The 23,852-nt window shown below is 45.4% G+C and overlaps 1 protein-coding gene across 3 annotated transcripts in view; it reads right to left on the bottom strand.

Annotated features, from left to right (window-relative positions):
* Positions 1-21,112, bottom strand: part of LOC146185633 (cholinesterase-like) — a 47,818-nt gene extending 26,706 nt beyond the window's left edge. The window contains exons 1-2 of one of the 3 annotated variants that reach the window (XM_084606543.1): positions 20,890-21,112; positions 18,586-18,651 (exon numbers count right to left, since the gene is read on the bottom strand). The gene's annotated coding sequence lies outside the window, so the exon portion shown is untranslated. Of the gene's footprint in view, positions 1-18,269; positions 18,475-18,585; positions 18,652-20,889 lie in introns of those variants that run through there. The other 2 variants (XM_084606544.1, XM_084606542.1) reach the window with 2 other exon arrangements.
* Positions 21,113-23,852: the final 2,740 nt, after the last annotated feature.

Below are 23,852 nucleotides of genomic sequence, written 5' to 3' on the forward strand. Positions count from 1 at the left end.
GATGCTTTCTAGGTTAGCCAGGCTAAATATGAGTCTACTACTTCAATACAGCACTCGAATGGTATAAAACCTCCATTCACACCTGAGAATTTTCTGGACTCGATTATGGTTTTCGCCTAGTTACAATTTCATCAGCTGTTATGTATTTGAAACAAACATTATTTATTCAGGGCTGGCTAATTAGTCACTCCACTATTTACGAACATAGGGAGTTATTATTTACTTTCTATTAAGGAGCCATGAATTATAGATTGATAAACCATAAAAGATTGGCGTTTACGGTGATCGGGTTCGGCACTGTTCTTTAGTGACGAATGGTCATAAAGTTAGTTTATGATATTGCGGACCTTTTAAAATTATTACATCCATTAGTTATTCCAATCCACCAAAATTATATTTTATGCTATTTTACCACTCTAACAGCCAAACGGTATAACGCCCGTACAATATATGTCGCATAAAGAAAAAGAAAGTAAAATCAGTCTTCCAGCACGAAATAGATTTTTGTTAGGATCAGAATTATAAAAAAATATAATCAAGACAGGTAGAGGTAGTACTTGAGATGAGCATAGCACAAGAAACAATGTTTAAATCCCAGTTTTAGACGATATTTGTGAAATACGTAAAGGCGCCAAGCTAGCATGTCAACGTTCATATATATAGTTATGAAAGTGAAATCCTTGCTTTTCTATGTTTGCGAAAACGTGTCCGCCAACGTTGAATAAAACGCAGTAGCAAAATATGAAAGCGAAAAATGGGAGCAAAATGTCACTTGTGATATAAGGTCACATTAAGATGAAACTGATAGTGGTATATAAATGTCATATGTGATTCATCACAGTTAAGTCATTGTTACTTGTCATGAGTGAGACAGATCGTGAATCCAATTTGCATGACTATAGAGTCCATAAGTTGTGTGAGCAAATCAGTCATGACTATGTCTAAGGTCTAGTAATGACACTCAAATGTTTTAAGTCATGAGATTTTGGGAGCTTATGAAGAGCAGCTCCCACATGCTTTCGCATTTCTGAAATGCAGATCTCTACAGTGCTCTCAAAGTGTTTTGACATGTTAGAATTACGTCATGTATCGAATTCCAGAAAAGGGCGTATGTATACGGGCTGGTTGGTAAATGATCACGAATGGAAAGATACAGCGCTATTTAGACGCGACAGGAGAGCAGACAAACACATACGCCGACTAGCTCTGAACTGTCAGTGCATGTGCTTGTCTGCTCTGCTGTCCCGTTTTAGTAGCGCTGCTTCTTTCCATTCGTGGTCATGTATCGAAGTGCGTTATCTATCGAAGCCAGGAGGACTCGATACGTAACGCCGATTTCGCCGTCACCAAGCACAACAGCAGGCGTGCACAGCACACGCGTCACGTCTTTCATTGCCGGCTATGGCAGCGTGTTTCGGGACTCAGTATAACTTTATTGTTCGTGAATTTGTTCTTCGTACTGTTTTACTGTGTATATTATATTTCAGTTTTCTCTGGTTGCCCAACTATATATAGAAAAAACTTCACTTTACTTGCATTTAATTGCAGGAACTATACGTATTGAAATATTCCTTCTCTCCACACACAACGATAGACTGGAATTAGCTTGGTAAATGTTGCCTGCCAGTGCCTAATCGGCTTTGAAAAAATTTGCGCTGCGGTAGTAGAATGATATGAGTGTCCTCTTTTTCATACCATGTTAGATGATCACTGCATTGTAGGATTGCTATTTGGGATTTAGCAGTATTAAAAAAAAACAGATTAACTGTTCTATTGAGTCTGCGTTATGCTTTGGGCAAGCTCTTTGAATCTGTATTCAGCAGAGCGTTCTGAATATCGCCCTGTACTATTTTCCTGACTGCGACACTGCATGCGTAGAATCGGCTGTCAATTGATAAGCAGTGCGAAAATCTCACTGTTTCTACCAGTATTTTCTCAGAGCTGCGCTTCCGGAATAGTGCTGATTCTGCTCCGTCCTCGTTAAAATGTTTGTATTTCTCATACTTGTTGATTGGTACGATCTATTGCCTTCCGACAGAAGCGCGATTTTGGTTTTTCAAAGTGTTTTCCAAGGTCGTGCTCAGTAGGCACAAACTCTTGCAGGAAACCAGTGCTTTTCGCTTTTGCAAATAACTGTCAGGCAAGTGCGGAATGTTGTACGGCACTTCTAGGCACACAACGATAGCAATGGTCTAAGCTCTTATGCGTGGTAAAATGTAGCTTCTCACATTTATCCTATACTCACAGCTGATGGTTAAAACTGGGATATAAGAGCAACAGTGTGCGTTCTTGCTAATAATTATCAAAGTCTAAAGCCTGCAGAGGGAGGTGTGGCCATGTACTAATAGTCACGGTGCCATTAAAAAATAAAAAAGTTGAAGAACTGTTCCTCAGAAATTATCCTAATTTTCTGTAATGTATATATACAGTTCCGCTAAGAAACACTAACAAAATAAGTAGGTGCACGCAGCTCTGAGGAAAATATAAACCAGAGTTATGATGGTTGCGTCTCATTGTCAAAGTGTCGGGAAGTTGTAAACGGGGTCGAAGCAGGCAGTCGCGCGAGTGACGTTACACACGTGCTCTCGATCCCACTTCTTTCCTAAGCAGCGCAACCCAATCGTACCGAGTGTCATGTTTATTGTGAATAATGGCGCCGCGGAGGCCCGGTACACACGCAGAGGTCTGTCATCGCTCTGTCGCAATGCCGCTGACAAGTGTGCGCCGCTGGCGCGGCGGTGCGCAACGCCACGCTATTCATCTTGTCGCCCGCCCGGGCTCCTTGAACGAGTGCCAGAAACTCATCGAGCATCTTCGTTTGCGGGCGCCGCCATTTCTTTTTTGTGCTGCGACTCTTTTCAGGTGGCTTCGAAGTGAATGCGTCACCCTCTTAGTGCCGCGGAACGTGAACCGGTGGCAGCTCCTGGTACGAGTGTAGTCCGGTCGTCTCGATCGCAAGAAGGTCTCTGATGAGGCATATTCTAGTAAGTAGGCTCAGTTCGTGCGCTGCCAAATTTCCCTTTGAAAGCGCGACCAGTGAGAACTGGCTGTCCATTGAGCAAGTTTTAATGCGATAGCGTTATTAGCCCCATGTCGCGGAAAAGCCGGTTAGGCGTTGTGGTTGTAACTTGAAAATCAGAAATAAAGAAAGCATAGATTTTCGCGGAAACCCGCAGAGTCGAACACGGTTCTTTCGCACAGCGAGGTAAGCACGCAGCCACTCCGCTACAGAACCGCATCGCTTCTATCCGAATAAAGGTGGACCTAATGTATACCTTGACTTATGACTGTCATCTAACGTTTAGGTGCGTTGTTAGAAACGAATTACGGAAGTGATAGTTAAGCGAGTAGCAAAGAAGATTTTCGCTTTGCGCGCCTGCGTTTCGGCGCTCACTGGAAAATTTCTTGCATTGTACGGCGCTGCCGCAACAGATGGCGCGAGCTCCCACCCGATTCAAAGCCTTGTAATATATTAGTCGTCTTCTAAGCTTCGCCGTTTAAACGCTGTCGCGTTGAACTCTTAAGGGCGAGCCTTAAGTGTCCTCCATTTTTGTTATCATCATCACATCATCATCATCATCAGCCTGATGATACCCACTGCAGGGCGAAGGCCTCTCCCATATTTCTCCACTTAACCCGGTTCTGTGCTAGCTGCATCCACTTGACCCCTGCGAACTTCTTAATCTCATCCACCCACCTAACTTTCTGCCGCCCCCTGCTACGCTTTCCTTCCCTTGGAATCCAGTTTGTTACCCTCAGCGACCATCGGTTATCCTCTCTTCGAACTACATGTCCTGCCCATGTCCATTTCTTATAATCGGCATCTAAATTCGCCAGAGCTGTCTTAGTGGCTTTTCAAAGAATTCTCAGTTTGAAGAAGACAACCTGCCTCCGACGCTGGAAGAACACGAGAATTGTTGCAATGGACGAAACATTAGAGAACCTTTTTCTTTTAATGCAGGAGGGGATTAAAGCCAGAAATTAATTTCCTAACCTGTCAAATAGAAAACAACTGTTCATAAAGCAAAGCTAAAAATTAGGAGAAACGCCCAAGCTTCGCCTTAAGATTAGATGTGAGAACACCGCCCTTTTATACCGAAATTTTATGGTAAAAGTACACCGCTCGTTCAGTCGAAAAGCCGTCTACGCACCAGCTTCGACTCGGGGATTTTCGGAAGTGTTCAGAGCGTGGCAGGAAGCACACGCTCTTTATCACAGAGTCCTATGCGAAAGGCCGCCCGACATAGATACAACTACGCGTTTAACCAAGCGTTATGAATGTGACATGGGGTAGTGTGTGTAAATCGCAGAATGCAAGAGTGCCATGGAAGACTAATTGTGATCTCACCCACCCGTCTGAAAGGAGAGGTCGAAGTTGACAGCTCCTGCCAAGTCAGGCATGTCATGTGGTCACGTGGCGTTGGGCAACCCCAAACCCACTCAGTGGCCAGCCATGCCAGCCATCAACTATACCAGCCGCCAGAGCCGTGCATGTAATCTTTCGCTCACAACGTCGACGCCCCTAAACCCAACAAAGCCGAAGCCAACGCCGAATATTCTGGGGAACCGGACCTTTAAGGCTGTAGCGATAATGTGTAACTCTGCTCTTTGGACCCGAACGCACATATCGCGATGGCTGCCTCCGCTTCGGCTTTCGAATGTGCTCAGGGTTGTGCGATATTTATTTATTTTGTTTGTTTGTTTGTTTGTTTGTTTGTTTGTTTGTTTGTTTGTTTGTTTGTTTGTTTGTTTGTTTGTTTGTTTGTTTGTTTGTTTGTTTGTTTGTTTGTTTGTTTGTTTGTTTGTTTGTTTGTTTGTTTGTTTGTTTGTGTGGGGAGGAAGGTACGCGGGGAACATTTCTGTCAGTGACATTGTTATCACTGGGCATGTGGGACCTGACTGAGTTCGCTGTCGCTGTGTTCGCCGCTGATCTTACCAGTCAAATAAACCCCTATCTTACAGTTTGTTTGTTTGTCCGTGAAGCCCTTAAAACTTTCATCAGCATGTTATTGAATATATTTTAATGAGCACAATATTTTCCTACATTTCAGTAAGGCGCCCGTGTGCTGTGCGATGTCAGTGCACGTTAAAGAACCCCAGGTGGTCGAAATTTCCGGAGTCCTCCACTACGGCGTCTCTCATAGCCTGAGTTGCTTCGGGACATTAAACCCCACAAGCCAACCAACCAACCAACCTTTTCATAGACCTTGAAGCTGGACAATAATTTTTTTCAGCCTCAGACAAGTGGCGGAGTTCGATGTTGGTCCCACGTGTGCCTTCCCCAGGCCAACCCCACCTTAGGGGCTCTGGTAAGGGAACTCAATCGGTAATTTCGAGGGTTTGAGTTCAATTGCGGTTACAGCGGCCGCAGTCCGAGGCCTGCGAAACAGAATGTCCTCGGGTACTGTTCGTCGCAAGTTCGGGTACAAAAAAAGAAAAAAAGAAAAAATCAGGTGGTCGGAAATGATTCACTGCTCCAACTACGGCGGTTTTTTTTTTTTTTTTCTTATTATGGAACTCACACTTCATGCAATCTGGAAACTAAATTCCGGCCTTCCTTCTTGGCAACGGGATGAAAGTAGTACCTTCCCCCTGACGGCAACATACCCTCCATTAATTCCTTCTTCATTAACGCCCACCAGAAGTTCCAACCACATCCTCCGAGCTCCAGCAGAGCAATTGATTACGCAGTACAGTCAGGGAGAGAAGTTTGCAGAGATGGTAGTTCGTGGGAAAATATTTATTGCTGTGCGACTGGGCAAACATAGAGAATGAAATATGCTCAACCACGGAGGGACATCTAGGCCCCATTCAAAGAAAACATTTCGCAGGAAAAACTAGCGATTCAATGAAGAAACAAATGTTTTTGCACAAATCCTCATCCCGCACACTGTGGTCCCTAACTGTACAAAATGACGGAAGCGGTGACGGCCCGAATGATTACTTGGAGAATAAGTTTCATACAAACGATTGCGTCTGCGATGAAGATGATGATGATGATGATGACCTCAGACAAAATGGCACATATCCATGGCGGGGAATTGGCCAGGGTGCATTGTAGATTGTAAATATATATGGTCAAGTACTGGAGTATTCAGATAAATTTAGGTGTATCACTAGAATTTTTAAAAAACTAAAATAAATAAAAATAACACGAAGATATAGGAGGAGATGTTCTATGACAAACGCCTTGTTTCTGGCAGAAACGATGCAAGGTAAAAGATACGCGACCCGCCGAAACCTCGACCGCAGTTCACTCTGGCGTAGTTTGGTCAAGCCCTTGTAAAGCTCGTAAGACTTGCATTTATAAGGCGTCCGTGGAACTCAGCGCAATGAAGGGTGGTTTTGCTTTATTTTTGAAGGCGAAGGAGTATGTAGAGTCCCTGTGTTTATCTGTTGTGCGTCACTCCAAGAATAAGCATGCATGTAAAGAAGTTAGACCAACAATCTGCAATTGTGATGTCTTCCCACATCACCGCGGGCATCGCTTTCGGACGTCGTCCTTTGCATTTGAGACCACATATATGTTCTTGTTTCCTCATGGCAAACAGGCTGTTCAGAGCAGGCCTTTGATGGCGGTGTCGAGGTAATCCAGCGAGGTGTACCAAAAGCTACAGCTCTACACCACAGCGGGCGGACAAGCTCGGGCGCCTTCGAGCGCACTAGCATATTTTGCAACCACCGCGGCGGCTCACTTGTAAAGGCGCTCGACAGCTGAGTAAGGAGACCCTTTGATCCCGGCTTGCCGGCCGCATTCCGATTTATGCGAAAAATGAGAAGCCCGGCTACTATACGTTGTCTCGGGGCATGTTTTATATGCCCAGGTGGTAGAAATTGTCCGCAGGCATTTACTACGATGGGCCTCATAGCCCGAGCCGCTTTTTAAAACTTCAACTCTATGCGTCATAAGCCGCGAGTGAGTCTAAGCGGAATCATAGAGTACAATGCCAACATATCAAAGCAGATTTAGATTTCTTTTTCTCCACCATCACTGCATTTTTAATGAAGCTCAGGTGTTTTCCCCTAACGGTTTTACGTCCTTCTCTCAATGCATGGTTGTATCAGATCTTACATTTCTTCTTTGCATCCCATTTTTCGTAATAACTTCGTCGTTTGCTTCCGTGATATGTATGCCTTAACTGGTCCTTCCGCGGCGTGGAAATCTAGCAGTTTCTTATTTATTTTTAAAGCTGTGTGTGCACATATCTTATAAAATTCTCTTATTTTTTTTCCAAACCTCAATAGTGGAACCAACCGTAGCAGTCGCGGTACCATTTCTTGGCATTTTAGTATAATTACTGGCGAATATCGCTCCTTGATTCACCAGCTACCGGGACGTTGTGATCACGCAATTTCTATTTCAGTATTCTTATCTATTAGCTTGGCAATCACGGAAAGTATCACACACACACACACACACACACACACACACACACACACACACACACACACACACACACACACACACACACACACACACACACACACACACACACACACACACACACACACACACACACACACACACACACACACACACACACACACACACACACACACACACACACACACACACACACACACACACACACACACACACACACACACACACACACACACACACACACACACACACACACACACACACACACACACACACACACACACACACACACACACACACACACACACACACACACACACACACACACACACACACACACACACACACACACACACACACACACACACACACACACACACACACACACACACACACACACACACACACACACACACACACACACACACACACACACACACACACACACACACACACACACACACACACACACACACACACACACACACACACACACACACACACACACACACACACACACACACACACACACACACACACACACACACACACACACACACACACACACACACACACACACACACACACACACACACACACACACACACACACACACACACACACACACACACACACACACACACGCACGCACGCACGCACGCACGCACGCACGCACGCACGCACGCACGCACGCACGCACGCACGCACGCACGCACGCACGCACGCACGCACGCACGCACGCACGCACGCACGCACGCACGCACGCACGCACGCACGCACGCACGCACGCACGCACGCACGCACACACACACACACACACACACACACACACACACACACACACACACACACACACACACACACACACACACACACACACACACACACACACACGCACACACGCACACATATGCGCGCGCGTTCAGCTGTCAGCATTCTTCAGTCATCTAGCTGCCAGCACGAAAAGCATTGCGAGGCATACGCTGCTGATGCCAAACTGGAACTGGAGTTCTAGAATGCGGCTCGTATCTTCACATACTGAGGTCGGGTCACATCAATGGCAGCTGCTTGTTTGGTATCGTGTCTCTATGTTTGGAATCCTAGTCACCCGTAATTGCTACCTGGCACTTGTACTTGCCACCTCGAGGCTACTAATGGTGCATTCGGTTGGGGGAATGAGAGCAGAAGCGCCGAGCAGTACAGAGTAGTACAGAAACACTCCGAGCGAGGGTGTAACTGTCCTCCATCGGGAACGCTGTCTGCGTGTCGAGAGCAGCGCGCCACGACCATGGGACCGCACTTCTCTCCCCAGCATTCTCCGCCTGCCCGCAGTGGCGGCAGTTTCAACCCGATTAGAGGTCAACGCTCCGTGTAGAACCGCTTGTTTTTTATTCATTTGTTCTGACAGCGTGGCGGTCTGCCTCCTTTGGCCCTTTCGACGTCAGCAGCGACTATCAAATATGCATACAGCATCTGAGCAATGCTTTCCGCTCGCCGAATACCGACACTTTGCAGTCTCCATTTTGAGTGTTGCCGACTCAAGAGAAAAAAAAATATATGGCACGGATATGACGCTTTATGCCATGTGACTTCCTCTACACTTGCTTTAGACGAGGGAGCAGCCAACACTCGGGTGCTCTCAACGGAAAAGAAGCCCTCCTCCTCTGTCACTGGAAGCCAGTTATTCTACTCCTGCTCTCCCTGGAGGGTGCCGACTTGTCTGAGAGCACCTTCGAAGTGCTCACGAGTGCGCTTGCTCTCCCACTTGAATTCGCCATAAGTCTGCGCAAAATTCCTTATGAGACAGGCATGCCAACGAATTCCGCACCGAAATACGCACCCACTCAGCCAAAGAACCGCTTAATTGCTTTAAAACATGATGTTAACCGACCGCTGGCAGCTGCGTTTCGATAGACGTTAAACGGAGAGGCACCCGTGTGCTATGCGACGTCAGCAAACGTCAAACATGCCCTGCTGGTCGAAACGACTCCGTCGCCTTCTATGACGTTAACTCTTTCAGCTTTCCACTCCCACCTCCCTCCCTTCTCTTACGGCGAGCATAAGGAAGTGTGACATGTTTATTTATTTATTTATTTATTTGTTTATTTATTTATTTATTTATTTATTTATTTATTTATTTATTTATTTATTTATTTATTTATTTATTTATTTCGGATACCTCAAGGGCCCTTGGGTGATGGCTTTACATATACTGCGCCTTCGGGTTTCTGTAGACCAACTATTAATATAATTATCGATAGTGTATTATATAATTATTGTTATTAATAGTTATTAATAATAATATTATTATTTTTAATAAAGGGTTCCCACATTGAACAAAAGTGGACTTTTGGATCAGACACATGCATGATGATTGTTTATGTGATGCTAGTGACAATTTATAGCTCATAGTCTCCTCAATCCCGCAACGGAAACAATTGACATCATTTGTTGTCAAGTGACGTCACGCTCCTCAATGAAGACTGTGCACACCGTCGCTTGCTAGTTATTGAGAATATGCCATACATGGTTGAGGGATCACAGTTCATAATTTTAACGCGCTAGCATTAAAGGCCCCCTGTCACAGAAAAGCCAATGTCCACGTTGTGGTAGTAATGAGAAATCAGCAGGAACTAAAGGAATAAAAAAGGCTCGCAGCCTAGTGCAAATGAGCTCAATTATTTCAGACTGCGAGGCGAGCTCGCACCCATTTAGCCAAACAACCGCTTAATATTTTTCTAAACATGGTATTTATTACGCTGAAAATACGCTGTATTTACATGGGCTATGCTCAGAGATTTTATGAGTCTCCACAAAATACACCTCAATAGGGAGCCCAAGCTCAAGTTTCGCCGCGCGACGGCAGCGCCGCATTCCTGGCGCGGTGGCGAAATGTGAAACGATGGGGCTTCGCCGGAGCAGACGCTCCGCTAGATTCCTGTGCACGCGCGGCGATCGCGTTGCGTCTGGCGGTTATTTGGCGATACAAAAACGCTTCCGCTGATGCGGAACGGATGTACTAAGTAGCATTGTGTCATGGGAAGCCACAAAAGTAGGCGAAGCACCAAAATTCGAGGCTCACGTGTGAAACTTTGCAGATTCCTGTGGAAGCGTGTCCGCAAGACCTGTTTTCCAACACCATGACAGCGTTCTGAGAAGTCTCGCGTTCTTTGTGGAAACGAAAAGAGCCAATTTCCCCTTTCTTCGTAAAATCAGAAATGTTGACAGTTGACAAAGACGGCTTGGAGAGCCATCAAAAAAGTACAGTGGTTAAACACCATGCATAAAAAGTGAAGAGGATGGAAGATTATCCTGCTCGTCGCTCCCCGTGTGTCTTGTTTTGCCTATTTTTTGTGCTCTCTCCCTGCTTTGAGTGCTCTGAGAGCAACCAAATCAACAGATGTGACGTCCGCAATCGAGACTGATGTGTGAATGTGCCCTAAGTGTCCACAGCTGCCTTTTCATTTTTAGATTGACCAAGAAAATATCTACGAACGAGGCCTTTTTTTTTTCGGGGGTGGGGGCGGCGTTGGAAAACATGCCTTGCTGAGACGCTTTTACAGATTTTCGCAAATTGGCCAATAAGTGAACCAATTATTATTATTATTATTATTATTATTATTATTATTATTATTATTATTATTATTATTATTATTATTATTATTATTATTATTATTATTATTATTATTATTATTATTATTATTATTATTATTATTATTATTAACGAAGATATGTCGGAAGTGCAGTACAAAAGTGATCCTAGCTATGGCTCGACTAACACTACTCGCACGGAGCATCCCATTCGCGTCACAAGGTTCGTGAGTGCAAACCAAATATTATCATAAATGAAGCGCAACCATTTAATAAGAACCGAAATAAAACACTGTGTAGCACAAGCTTGGATTTCACCTGCCTTCCGAGCCAGCGAGCCGGTTATATCGCGTGTAGCACACGGAGCACGCATGTGCTTATGAGATTGCTAGCGTTCTTGTCTTTGATGAAACACCTCCTTCGGACTATATACTTATTCTTCTACTGCGAAATTTCCTTTGCTAACGTCGTAATAATAAAAAAACAAATCCGTATATAGATCGCATGCTACAGGCCAAAACGATGGTCAACGAGCGGGCAACTTTATTCCACAGTACTGATGATACTTTAGCAGTTTTTAAAGATATTATGTACGACAATATAATTACATAGCGGACTTACCTCGAGATGCATTCCTACCTCTTTGCTAACGTGGGACGCATTCACAATCAATATTTACTCATCCCCGTCTGTCGTCTGCTCTACAGTGCAGACGTGAATAAAAAGTTTCCCGCTTATAATAAAGTATCCTTCATGGAAGTACGCGTCAGGTTGCCCAATCAAGACGGAATGCGGGTTGCATGTCGCGGTGCGCCTGCGGGGGCGCGTCAATGCGCGTGCTCGTGCGAGAGAAAGCGCACGGCGCACGCCGTGAAGGCAGCGAGCGAGCCGACGGCGTCCAGTGAGTGCCTGCGCGACAAAGCAGAGCGAGACGTCTGCACGTGCGCAGAAGCGAGCGAGCGAAAGGAGAAAACTTGCACGGGATGCCTAGGTGGTGCCGCCGCGTTTATCCCCAGTTTCTATTTTTCTGTCAGAGATGGCGCTCCCTGTCAGGAGCAGCAGCGCCGCTCGACGGTGCTTTGGAAGCCTATATACAGGATAGCAGAGCACTAGATGACAGTCAAGGCAGAGCGCTCGACCAAGAGACAGCACCACTGCGGTTCAAAGTCGATCTGTTCGTGCACTTCCCCCAGCTGAACAATCGTTTGGCAGAAATGAGATTTATTTTGAAGCAACTGATTTAGAGTGGCAATCCATTATTCTAGTTTCGATGTATGTATTCCAATTATAAAAAAAAATATACATTCAAAGATGCATCTGCATGGTGTGTTGCGATGAGGTATCGAATATTGGGAACTAAAAAACATCGTGTTTTGTTAGGTCACTTCCAAGGTATCCCATAATAATTTTCATTTCATTTCATATATTGTACCCTCAGGGCTTTCGCATTACAAAGGGGGTGGGAGCAGTGAAACAAAACACAATCAAGTACAAGGGGAAGCGTGACACAAAACGATACTATTAAATATAGCTCTAAACGGAAATATATAGAAATATATAGTAAAATGAGTCAATATAAAGCAACCAACCAAAAAAGATCCAAAACAAATACGTGAAACGACTGATTCATCAGATTCCAACAGTGCGGTTAATGCGGCTCTGAAACGCGCAGGGTCGATGATGCAAGTAACTTCCTCTAGAAAATTGTTCCAGTTCATCAATTGCTTCATCGATTGATGAAGCAATGTTCAATCCTTAATAATAGCGTAACAATAACGGCAGTTCAGAGATCACAATAAACTGCAATTTTTCTGAAGCCGCCTTCACAGACAACGTATCCGTATGGGACGTATAAAAAATGTCTAGTGCAAGGTGGAAGGATGTCACGTCGTCGCAATCCAATATATATTTAAGTTTATTTACAGAGGTGACTCCAGCTCTGCCTGGTGCGTTTACTGAACATCGCCGAGCTTCCTCTCTTCCTCTCCTTCTTCCTCCCTTCTGTGATTCTTTTTCGCACTTCCTTGATCTCGCCTCTGCGCTGCCTGACATTTCCGCTTTCGCATAAGAATACCCTTGGGCTGTCAATCAGAACCCCGAGGGCGGCATCGCTTCATTCTTGCGACACGGACGACTTGTGTTTTCCCAGATAGGCTGCCTTTGGAACATTGACGAGACACCATGCAATTCAAGTCATTGATGCGTGTGAGCACAATAAATGGGCCCGTATAGTGCGACAACAGCTTCTGGGACAAACCACGCTAGCGGAGAAGTGTTCAGAGCCATACTAAATCGCCGGGAAGGTAGCAGACATCCAGATGCCGACGATCCTGCGAGGCCAGAGTGCGTAATCAGGCGGGCCGGCGAGCCTCTTCAGCGCGGCAAAGGGACAGGAGGCTCGGTGTCAAGAGAGAATAGCAAAATGGTTTCGAGAGAATTAATGTCGAGGCGGACGGGCATAGAAAACGAAAAATTGACTATAAGCAATTGTTACATGCTTCGAGGTGTTATAGGCATATATATAACGAAGCAACTGCCACCACACTGTTCAGCGTCGCTACTTTAGATGTTTGCACGTAAAAAAAAAAAAAAAAAATGAATAAACCTTAAGAGTGTTTTGACACATGACATATTTGTGTTCAATGAGGCAGTAGTGAACTGTTCTGGTATAACTGCATTATATCGTTTTCTTTACGGTGCGCTGGCATTGCACAAAGCACGATCGAGCCCCTTTGGCGCTTCGCCTCCATTGGGAAGCGGCCAAAAGAGTTGGGCCTGAGCGCTGCTACTGCGGTTTAGTAGTCAAGCGCACGAGAGAAATCTGTATAATGCAGCGGATTTTCAGTAAACATCCACACCAAAAACTCTTATCCAAGCAGCACGTTTGGGTACATAAACTAGTGGAGACGCTTGGCTATGAAGCTTGTAGAAACGTTATATACAGGTTAAAGCCTTGCCTGAGCTAACGACTTTATCAAGACGTTTTATGCGGCATTTCACAATGTGCTGTTTATGTGTAGGGTATACTATCGAAACTTTTAGGTCGTTTTAATGGCGACAAAGCTAGTTTCGATTGAACCTCTTCACACAGAAGTCACCTTCTACGCGACGTTCGTGCTTTGTGAATGCTTGCCCTTGAAATTCAATATTTAAGGCAATAAAGAATACGTCGCCGCAAGAAGTGATGCCGAAAGTCACGTGACAAGATGTGGCGTCTGGTAGAAATAAATGCCGTAATAGGTATAAAGTTGGTGAGCGTGTAGTATATTGTAACGAGAGGTAATAAAGGCAGGATATACAGTTGCGCCTTGCTTCTCGCGCAAATGTTTCCCCGAAGACTGGGACGCCAGCCATTTTCAAGCCACCGAAGCAGCGAATGGGACAGCGGCATGTTCAACACATATTCCTGCGGCTGGACCCTTCCAACGTTTTCGCCTTTAGTATGCAAATTTCTCGTCAGGCATTGATAACGGACCTCGATGTGGCGCAAAATTCGCCCTATTTCGCATCGAAATAGTAGCTCAACAATTATTTGTGCAGCTTTCCGGGTAGTGTCATACCCGTTTGCTGCCTAACTGGTATGTGTACACTAGTATAATTAGTGTAGGAATTCGAACCGACATATTTGCCTCCAATTGTACTCCCTATCACGTTACCGAAACATACTCTCAGCGCGCTTTTTCAGAAGAGGAAGACTGAAGGAAGCTCCTACACACACACAAAAAAAAAAAAAAACAGGGTTTATCTTTGTTTAAAAGAAGAATGCTTTCGCTGCATATTCGGTGCAGCAGCGTTGAACCATTCTCAATTTTTTTATCGTTTTGATTGCTTTAGCTTGGCGTAACTGTGTTTCTTTTTTTATACAATGCTTGACCCATATAAACATTGCAACTATGAGCTTGGTTACGTTTAAGCTGTGGATGCTGCTCCATCTGTGAGCCGCCGCGTCAGATAATGAATATTTACCCCTACTTTAGGAGCCTATGGTCAGAAATGGGCTTCACGCTCTCCCTGATGGCTGGCGAACCTGAAAGACCCGTCGGGAATATTTGCGCGTTGGGACAGATTTTAACGATCCGTGCCAGGCCACGTGGTTGTGACCTCTTTTATTGCGAAAGCAATACTACGCCAGGTTCCGGCCCGTCACGTAGTCCGTGGCCGCAGTCACGAATGGCCTCTAACAGCCGCGAAGAAGAAGAGGACTAAGACCAAAAAGAAGAAGACGAAGAACACTCGGTCACCAGCAGCTCATATACACTGAGGTTAAGAAGAATGCTTTCGCTGCATATTCGGTGCAGCAGCGTTGAACCATTCTCAATTTTTTTATCGTTTTGATTGCTTTAGCTTGGCGTAACTGTGTTTCTTTTTTTATACTATGCTTGACCCATATAAACATTGCAACTATGAGCTTGGTTACGTATAAGCTGTGGATGCTGCTCCATCTGTGAGCCGCCGCGTCAGATAATGAGTATTTACCCCTACTTTAGGAGCCTATGGTCAGAAATGGGCTTCACGCTCTCCCTGATGGCTGGCGAACCTGAAAGACCCGTCGGGAATATTTGCGCGTTGGGACAGATTTTAACGATCCGTGCCAGGCCACGTGGTTGTGACCTCACTAAATAGCTTGGTCATTTAAAGCGACGTACCCAAGAAGCACTGAATCTGCAAGACGTCTACATCTCCTTACGATCAGCAAACCGCACATCTATCTGTGGAAGGAAACACCTGCCGCATTTTGAGTTTCGCCTGCATAGAATTTCACCAGTGTCTATAGGCTCAGCAACCCAGCAACCTAACTGAACCACCGCTACCAGTTAATCGAGAATCTCTTGATGTGTCTTACAGAATGCCACGCATCAGTCTCCAGAGCCTCTTTCTTGTGTGCTCATGTACCGTAGCACGCGGGCTAATTTTGTATTAGCCCCTATTTAAACACTTTGCCACGCCACTGTAGCGTAGCAGTGAGCGCGCTTGGCAGCTGATTCCTAGGACGGACGCTCAATTGCTGCGGCTGTGGCCGCGTTTTGATGGAGCCGAAACGCAACAGCCCAACACAAACACCCATGTGCGGAGGTGTAATTGTTCTGAAACCCTCTGGTATGGAGTTCATTGCAGCCCATCCGTCCCTATGAAAACTCTGTCCTGGATTAGGTCTTCAGTCCTTCGGCTGATTAGGGGAATGCTGCACCCAACTCGGGCATCTTTACCCCTTGAAAAGGATTTTGCTTTTTTGGGAAATACTAACACTGGATATGTCCCTTGATACCAAATGCACTCACTAGCAAGAAAGTGAGTATCTGGGGTACTACCGCTTTTCGATGGAGGCGAAACGCTAGGCACCCGTGTGATATGCGATGTCAGTTCACGTCAAAGAACACCAAGTGGTCGAAACTTCCGAAGTCTTTCACTGCAGTGTCTCTCATAGCCTGAGTTCCTTTGGGGCGTTAAACTCATAACCAAACCAAACTTAGTTTGGAACCACTGTGTACTTAAAGGCCAACTGCAATAAAATATCTATCTCCATAAACAGAGCGTTTTCACTTAGTGCGCTCAGAAAGAGAGAGAGCACTGCAAACAAAATGGGGCATTTGGAACTGAAGCCACTGTTTCAAGAGACGCTGGCAAAAATCATCATTTTTCTAACCGAAACTGGAAAAGAGCGGCCATTAATAATATCTTGAAATGACTTAGAAAGGGGCAAAACCGAATTCTCGGGCACGGTAGCTACGGTATTTCAGCGGTTGTCTGCTGCTTGTAAAAACCTCAGCTAATAGGCATGCGCTATATTAAGGTATTATGAGGGACGCGAGCGACGATCTAAAGAATATACATTACGTCGAATAAGCTTCAAACAGAATACAAATCATTGGCCCTATATTTTCCGTACTAAATACGCTCACGCGACGCGCGCGTTCTCGCACGCCGTACGCGTTCGTACTCTTGACAGCTACACACTGTTTAGGCATGGTATTCGTGTCGGAAAACGTAAAACCTTCAGCAGCGCAACAAATCTAAAACTTCGAAGCCACGTCTCAGCATTGAGCGTTTTACTCAATGCCTTCCTAAATCTGAAATAGGTAAACCAAACATCGGCCAGAAGGGAAGTTCTCGAGTGCCAGTTTCTGCGTCATATTCGGTAAGTTGGGCCATCTCCGCGACACGCGGTTACGTGGCCACGTCGCATGCTACGAAGCTTTCAAAGCACATGTAACAACAGAACCACTTTCCTAGTAAGCCTAAAACGTCGTTAAAGTTAGTTTCATAACTCGTCAGTAACATTAATATGTATTTTAGCCGAAGCAAAATGTTATTGCAGTTGATCGTTATGGTTATTTTCTTATTCTGTATATTTTATTTCTGCCGTGCTATTTTATTGCTAAGCAACAATCCCATAAGAAAATTTCCGAGAGCACTGTCAAATCTGCACTGTAGAAATGCAAAAGCCTAAGCATTGCTGGTGCACACAGTGCATCATGTTTGCTCTCATTCTCATTATCAACTAAATCCACCGACATTATTATTGCTAATGTCATCATTGTGTTTATCATCAATTGCAGTGTCATTGTCATCGCTACTATCATTATCACGGTAGACAAGAAGAATTGTGACGTGCATTTCACGATCCCGCGCGTGGCGCTGTTGCTTAAAGCGCTCGGCTGGGGTCAAAGGCCTGGTGGTTCGATTCACGGTAGAGACGAGATTTATCTATTTATATTTAACTACCTTCCTCACGGTAGTCTAGGAGAAAAATATGATGGGCTTATCACGATTTAAACGCATATAATAAATATCATGATGGGAATATGATCCCGGGCTTGAAGCGATAGGAACGGTACCGTATTACTTAGAAGTAGCGCTCCTGATTCGATATCTCAAGGTGTGCTTCGAATGTTATCTCTAAAATGATGGCCGAGTTGGCAGCTCCTGCTAAACCGGCATGACTCGCGGTCTGATGGCGACACGCCAATCACCGCCATGTGCTTTAACGGGTTGCAGACCTGCTGCACGAGACTGCGGACTTCGGACATCAACAGCGGCTGAGTAGAGGAGTGAACTGTCAAGCGCGGTTGCGCTAAAATACGTCAACAGGATAAAATTGAAGGCACCTCTGTATATTACTAAGCCTACAGCTCAGATTCCATAACAGTATGTCGGGCTACATATTTCTGCCTTTTGAAAGTGGTCACAGGACTTCATAATGCCAGCAGATTCGGCGACACTTTGATTAATGAACGTGGTGAGAGAATAGAGTTTCACAACCGACGCTGTCTTGAAACCCTTTCTGAGCACTAACCTGAAGAACCGTTCGGTTTCGTGAGACATCAGCCGGGGACGAGCAACTCCAGGGGAGGGTAGCAAGACTAACGCCTGAGACCGAAGACTGAATGAATGGGTTTAGTATGGTCGCCTTCGTGTCAAATCACAGGTACGGGTGTAAAAAAAGCACTCATTCGGCGTTCGGAGAGTCGACTACATTGTTTTACACGACTTTAAAAGGCCGTTTCACAGCCCAAGGCTGCGGTTCACCTGTGGAAAGACGTTAGACGTTTCTCCCGTCACACATCACGCAACTGACATGCGTGAAGTGTTGGTAAAGCAATAGTTCTCACCGGATGTGTACGTTTGCCGCGCTTTGACGACTCACTTGTCCTGAAGGAACAATGCCTCACATACCGCTAGAAAAAACAAAAAGAGGAAGTGCCTTTGAGACGAGAGTTCCCTTTGGCTTTACGTGCTCAGCGTGCAGAATGTTTCTTTTATAACACAATTGCATAATGAACGATGATAGGTTGACTTACTATAGAAAAAAAAAACAGTATTGTTTGTTCTAAACTGATGCCGTAAGGGTCGAAGGCTGTCAATATAAACCAAATAAAACGGCCACAAATATACGGCATGTGCTTAGAACTTTATAAGAATATGAAGTAAAAAGCCTAGTTGGACGTTTTGTGGACTTGCTACTGAAATTTGTGTTGTTCGTTGTGCGAGTCTGCAGTAGAGCTTTGGGATAAACGCTGTGCAGGTGGGCTATTGAGCATTGTAGTGAACGATCTGCTGATCAGGTGTTGAAACTTCCAGATAATTTTCTGCTGGTCCGGTGCTGAAGTTTTCAATGAACGGTCTTGTGATGTGGTGCTGAACTATAAATTTGAAACGTTACCTGCTTTTGGAAATTCTGCCGGTCTTACTATGAGACAATATATTAAAATTCCATCAAGCCTCATCCACAGCCGATTTTTATCGATGTGGTTGTGGCGAGTGGAGTATCGAGCTGCTCTACCCTTTCCCGCCATGGCGTACATGGTGCTTCTTTCACACCCGTGACTAGGGCTTCGTACCGGGTAAACCATAACGATGGGAAATCAATCTTTGGGCCCACCTGGTGACGTTTAGAAGTAACTCATTTTACGTTGTACCCATCAAACCCACAGGCGAGCTCAGACGAAATTTTTCTAAACTGAAAACCATCCGCCGTGGCTCAGTGGCTAAAACGCTTGGCCATTGCACCAAAGTTCCTGGGTTCGAACCCGACGGGGGTGACGGCACCTCGATGGAAGCGAAACGCAGTTGCCTCAGTGTTCTGTGCGTTGTCAATGTACTTTAAAGGTCACCCAATGGATCAAAATTGTTGCGCATCCCTCGACTCAGGCACCTCTTTTTACTTTAGTTTGGTTTGATTTATGGGGTTTAACGTCCCAAAGCGGCTCAAGATATGAGAAACGCCGTAGTGGAGGGCTCACGAAACTAATAACCATGTGGGGTTCTTTATGCCACGGTCGCGATTCAATCCCGCATCTTTGGACACAGCAGTGGACCGCCCTAATCACTGCGTCAGTGCGGCGGGCCATGCACCCTCTTTCTTTTAAGCTATAGCTATACAGGTCGTTCGGCCAAAAACCCATTGTCGTCGTAATACTGTAGCAGAATTAGTAGTACTTTTCGGGATCGCGCATCAAAAAAAAATCCAGAGCTGGTGGTCATAGTAATTCATAGTTCTGCTGGCTGATGACGCTAGTTAAGAAACCTTAAGGTATGTAATTGATTAATGGAACAATTGAAATAACACAAAAATAAACATTGAAGAAAGGGTTTCAAAGATAGCCTCAAAAGGCTCCGAACGGAAAGTTAATGCTTGATGATGCTAATTAAGAAGTGTTCGAGTGTAACTGAAAACTTATATATTTGAAATAATTAAATATGAAGCATGAGTTCAGAGATGTCAAACTGCTCAGAATGCAAAGACAACGTTTGCTGGTACAAATATCGGTGTATATGAAAGATGAAAAAAAATGAAATTAAAAAGTGAAAAACATCGTCCATGTGGGTGAAATGCGCTATCTCGTCATACCCTTCCCGCAGAAGCTTGTGTCCTCCTAATTTTTGTTTTTCATTCACTCCTAGCTTCCTCTTTTCCTTTTAAGGCATGGTGCAGACGTCCACCGAGAGGTATGAGGTACTGAACCTCTCATTTTTTATGACCTAACTTATATTTAACAAACTGGAAACAAAACTTCTCGCTTCGTGATAGCCACCGCACAGTGCCTTTTCTATTCTCCACGCTGCGATCTTAAAAATACGATTTAAGGTTTTCGTCATTAAAAATATTTGGTCAACTCTCGAACGTCATACAAACAGATAGCAGCCATTGCAAAATGTTAAAGAGTGCCCGCTCACAAAGCCCTTATTTTATGTTATCAAAGTTACGTTACAACGTAAGTTTAAAACTTCACTGTCTTGAAAGATATACGCCGGCAAAAAATTGGTTTTGTAACCATCCGCGATTACATAGCCAAAAGGCCGCTTGATAACAATCTAGAGGCGCTGCTTTACTTACCGTGAGCACGAGGTTTACCGAGATGCCATTTTCCCGCCCGTAATCCTATACGGTGCACGAGAAAGGAGTGTATACTCACAGTACTTGCGCTTTCGGATGTCTTGGAATCAGGGACAGGCACTTCAGAGGAGCCGAACTTCGGTCGTTTCTTCCTAATTGGCGTTCGTGACGTTGCAAGTTGTCACTCTTTGATCTTCCAGCTTCACGGCTGGAACGTTGCAGACCCCTTATCGTTGAAGACGGAACGGTGTGTGGCTCGCGAGACTTTCCGCGCGGCCCCGGGCAACCCCGACTCTCCGAGAGACCCCGGGCCGTCAAAGCGTCTGGGTCGGCTTCGGTGGCCTTGCATTGGGCGTCCCTGGTTGGACCTCACGATCAGAGGAGGAAATGAAAGAAAACAGAAGCATGGTTCGGAGGAGAGGAACTTGGAAGAGGGTGCTCGCATACCGAGCTTTGCCCCGTGAAGGTCGCCGACGCAGTCACAGAACACAAATGCATAGAAACGCAGAAAACTTTTAAAACGAATCAGCAAAACTGGCTAGGAATCCTTTTAACCTCCTCACATGATCCTTCCCTCACTCGAACACCGGACATGAGGTGGGAAGTTGAAACCTTCGCGTACAGGTTACATTAGCAAGGAGATGGCTTTGACGTACAGCAGAAAACGTAGGTAAAAGAATAGACAGAGGAGGAGGAACAGAAAGAAGGATGAGAGAAAGAAAAGCGAACAACTGTCACGGATTGGCGCTTGTAGTAGAGCATGTTTTGTGATATATGTTCACACCCAAAGCGGCGGTTGCGAGCGTTCACGGCGCAGAGTGTCTTTATTTTTAGCGCGCACGGCACCGAAGCTGCAGCAGCAACAGCAGCAGCAGCAACAGCAGCCACCAGCATCATTTTTTATTGCGCCGTTTTGTGGCATGTGTAGCGTGTCGCCTCATTGGAAGGTTCCCAGGGCTGTTTAGGAGACGGACAACAAGCAGCCTGTTTGCCTCTCAAGACGGGAGAAGCGTAGTTCCTTGGCCGCTTTGCAGTCCTACGTAGGAAACCCTCGAGTGCACATGCGGCTGTTTTTTGTCTCGCCCCATTTAGCAATCTAGGCGGCACGCACTTGAGTGCAACCATTTCAGGAGGCTGCACAGTCTCTTCACCGTCCAGGAACATCGCCTCAGCGGCCGCATCTGCATGCCAGGAAGCACCTTCATACTTGAACTGATTATTGAGTGAATTCAAGCTGTCAAAGCATGCAGGGAATCTGACAAAGTATCATTGCACTTATATCTAGTGTAAACACGAGCCTGATAGACACGAACCTTACCGTGCAAAAGCCTGATTGTGCTAAACAGAAGAAATGTGCCGGCCGACGCTTGGTAAGCGCCCCATAAGTGTGTTAGGGACACTGAAACCACCAGCTATAGGGATGAGTGCTAAAATGCGACACAGGATAAAACCCAAACTTTTGCTGCATAGTATTATACCCCGCCCCCTTCCCCGTCCTGATTTCAAACCTACAACCATACTAGTTATATATTTCACTGCCATCCCACGTGTACTTGATATCAACTCAAGACTGCATAGTGGGTGGAACTCGCCCAACTGTCCATCCTTCTTCAATGTATCTCAACTCAAGACTGTTTCAGCAGAGAGCGGAAGCTTGTGCTTACATGCGCAGGGCAAGCGTCCTGGAAAATCAATAGTGACACACACACACACACACACAAACACACACACACACACACACACACACACACACACACACACACACACACACACACACACACACACACACACACACACACACACACACACACACACACACACACGCACACGCACACGCACACGCACACGCACACGCACACACGCACGCACACACACACACACACACACAAACGCACGCCACACACGCACATGCACACCGATTCCTGTTCTCACTATAATGTCTGTTAAGGCGCTGAAGTGGCAGAGAAAACAGCGCAGGCTACCTTTACCTTGTGTTCAGCCGTGTTTCAGTCCTACTACACCGCAATATGTAACAGATAATTTTGTAATAGCTTGAACTTAAACTGTTCTCTCTTCAGCCGGACGTGTTATACATACTAAGCGCGATACCAGGGCGGTGGCGTATAATTCTTCCTGAGAACTATAAATGTTGAAAATAAGACATTGATCTGCAAACTTGCGTATCGTTATTCTTCAGCAGTACGCCTGCCCTCTCCCCATGCTGCACAGTAAGGTCACTACTAGTTTTACTAACATACACTTGTGCTGGGTAAGAGCCATATACCACACCTTCTGGCTTTCTGGAAATTTCAACTCTCCAACTCAAGAAAACGACGCGGACATAAGTCGGACAGCAAGGCCTCTTCTTTTACACGAAGACACCAGGAAGCTAGCAAAATGGCCGCTTTGGCCTAAATGAGTTATTTCTGATATTGTGTTATGTGCTTAATAGTATGGTTTACCGATGGCATACTTTCCTGCATGTCAATATCTCACACGTGCGATGAAGTTTGTCCACTCAAGAGTTTGTTTCGAATAGAGGTGAGGAAGGAAGTCTGGGCTAGGTGGTTCGTTTGCCGCTATGAGAAAAAGAAGCGCCGAATATGAGGAGATCTCATGTTTAAAAAGGTCAAGAAAAAGAACAGAAAAGAGAGAGAAATAAACAACTTTATTGGTATCAGTCAGAAAATTTGATATGGAGTCATGTAACGTTAACTCCCAAACATTCCGCCTAGCCTTCGGCCGGGATCTCTTGGATCGCGGCGGCTGCCATGGCCAGAGCACGCTGGTCTTACTCGTCCCAGTTGAACAGCAGTACCTCCCAGGAGTTTCTGCTTTTGTTCTGCTCTCCAAAGCTAGGGCAAGTCCGCACCATGGGAACCAAGTCCGCGATTCCATCGTATTTTTTGCACCAAGGGCTCAGCGCCAGAAGCCATTTACTTAAACTGGAACAGACAGCGCGAAAAACGCTCATTCCAGAGGTCGTGTCGTCTACTCATTAATCCTAAGCTGGTTGGGCTGCTTTTCCAAAAAATCGTTTTT

The sequence above is a fragment of the Amblyomma maculatum genome, chromosome 6 (assembly GCF_055883805.1).
Source record: "Amblyomma maculatum isolate TAMU_Amacu chromosome 6, ASM5588380v1, whole genome shotgun sequence".
NCBI lineage: Eukaryota > Metazoa > Arthropoda > Arachnida > Ixodida > Ixodidae > Amblyomma > Amblyomma maculatum.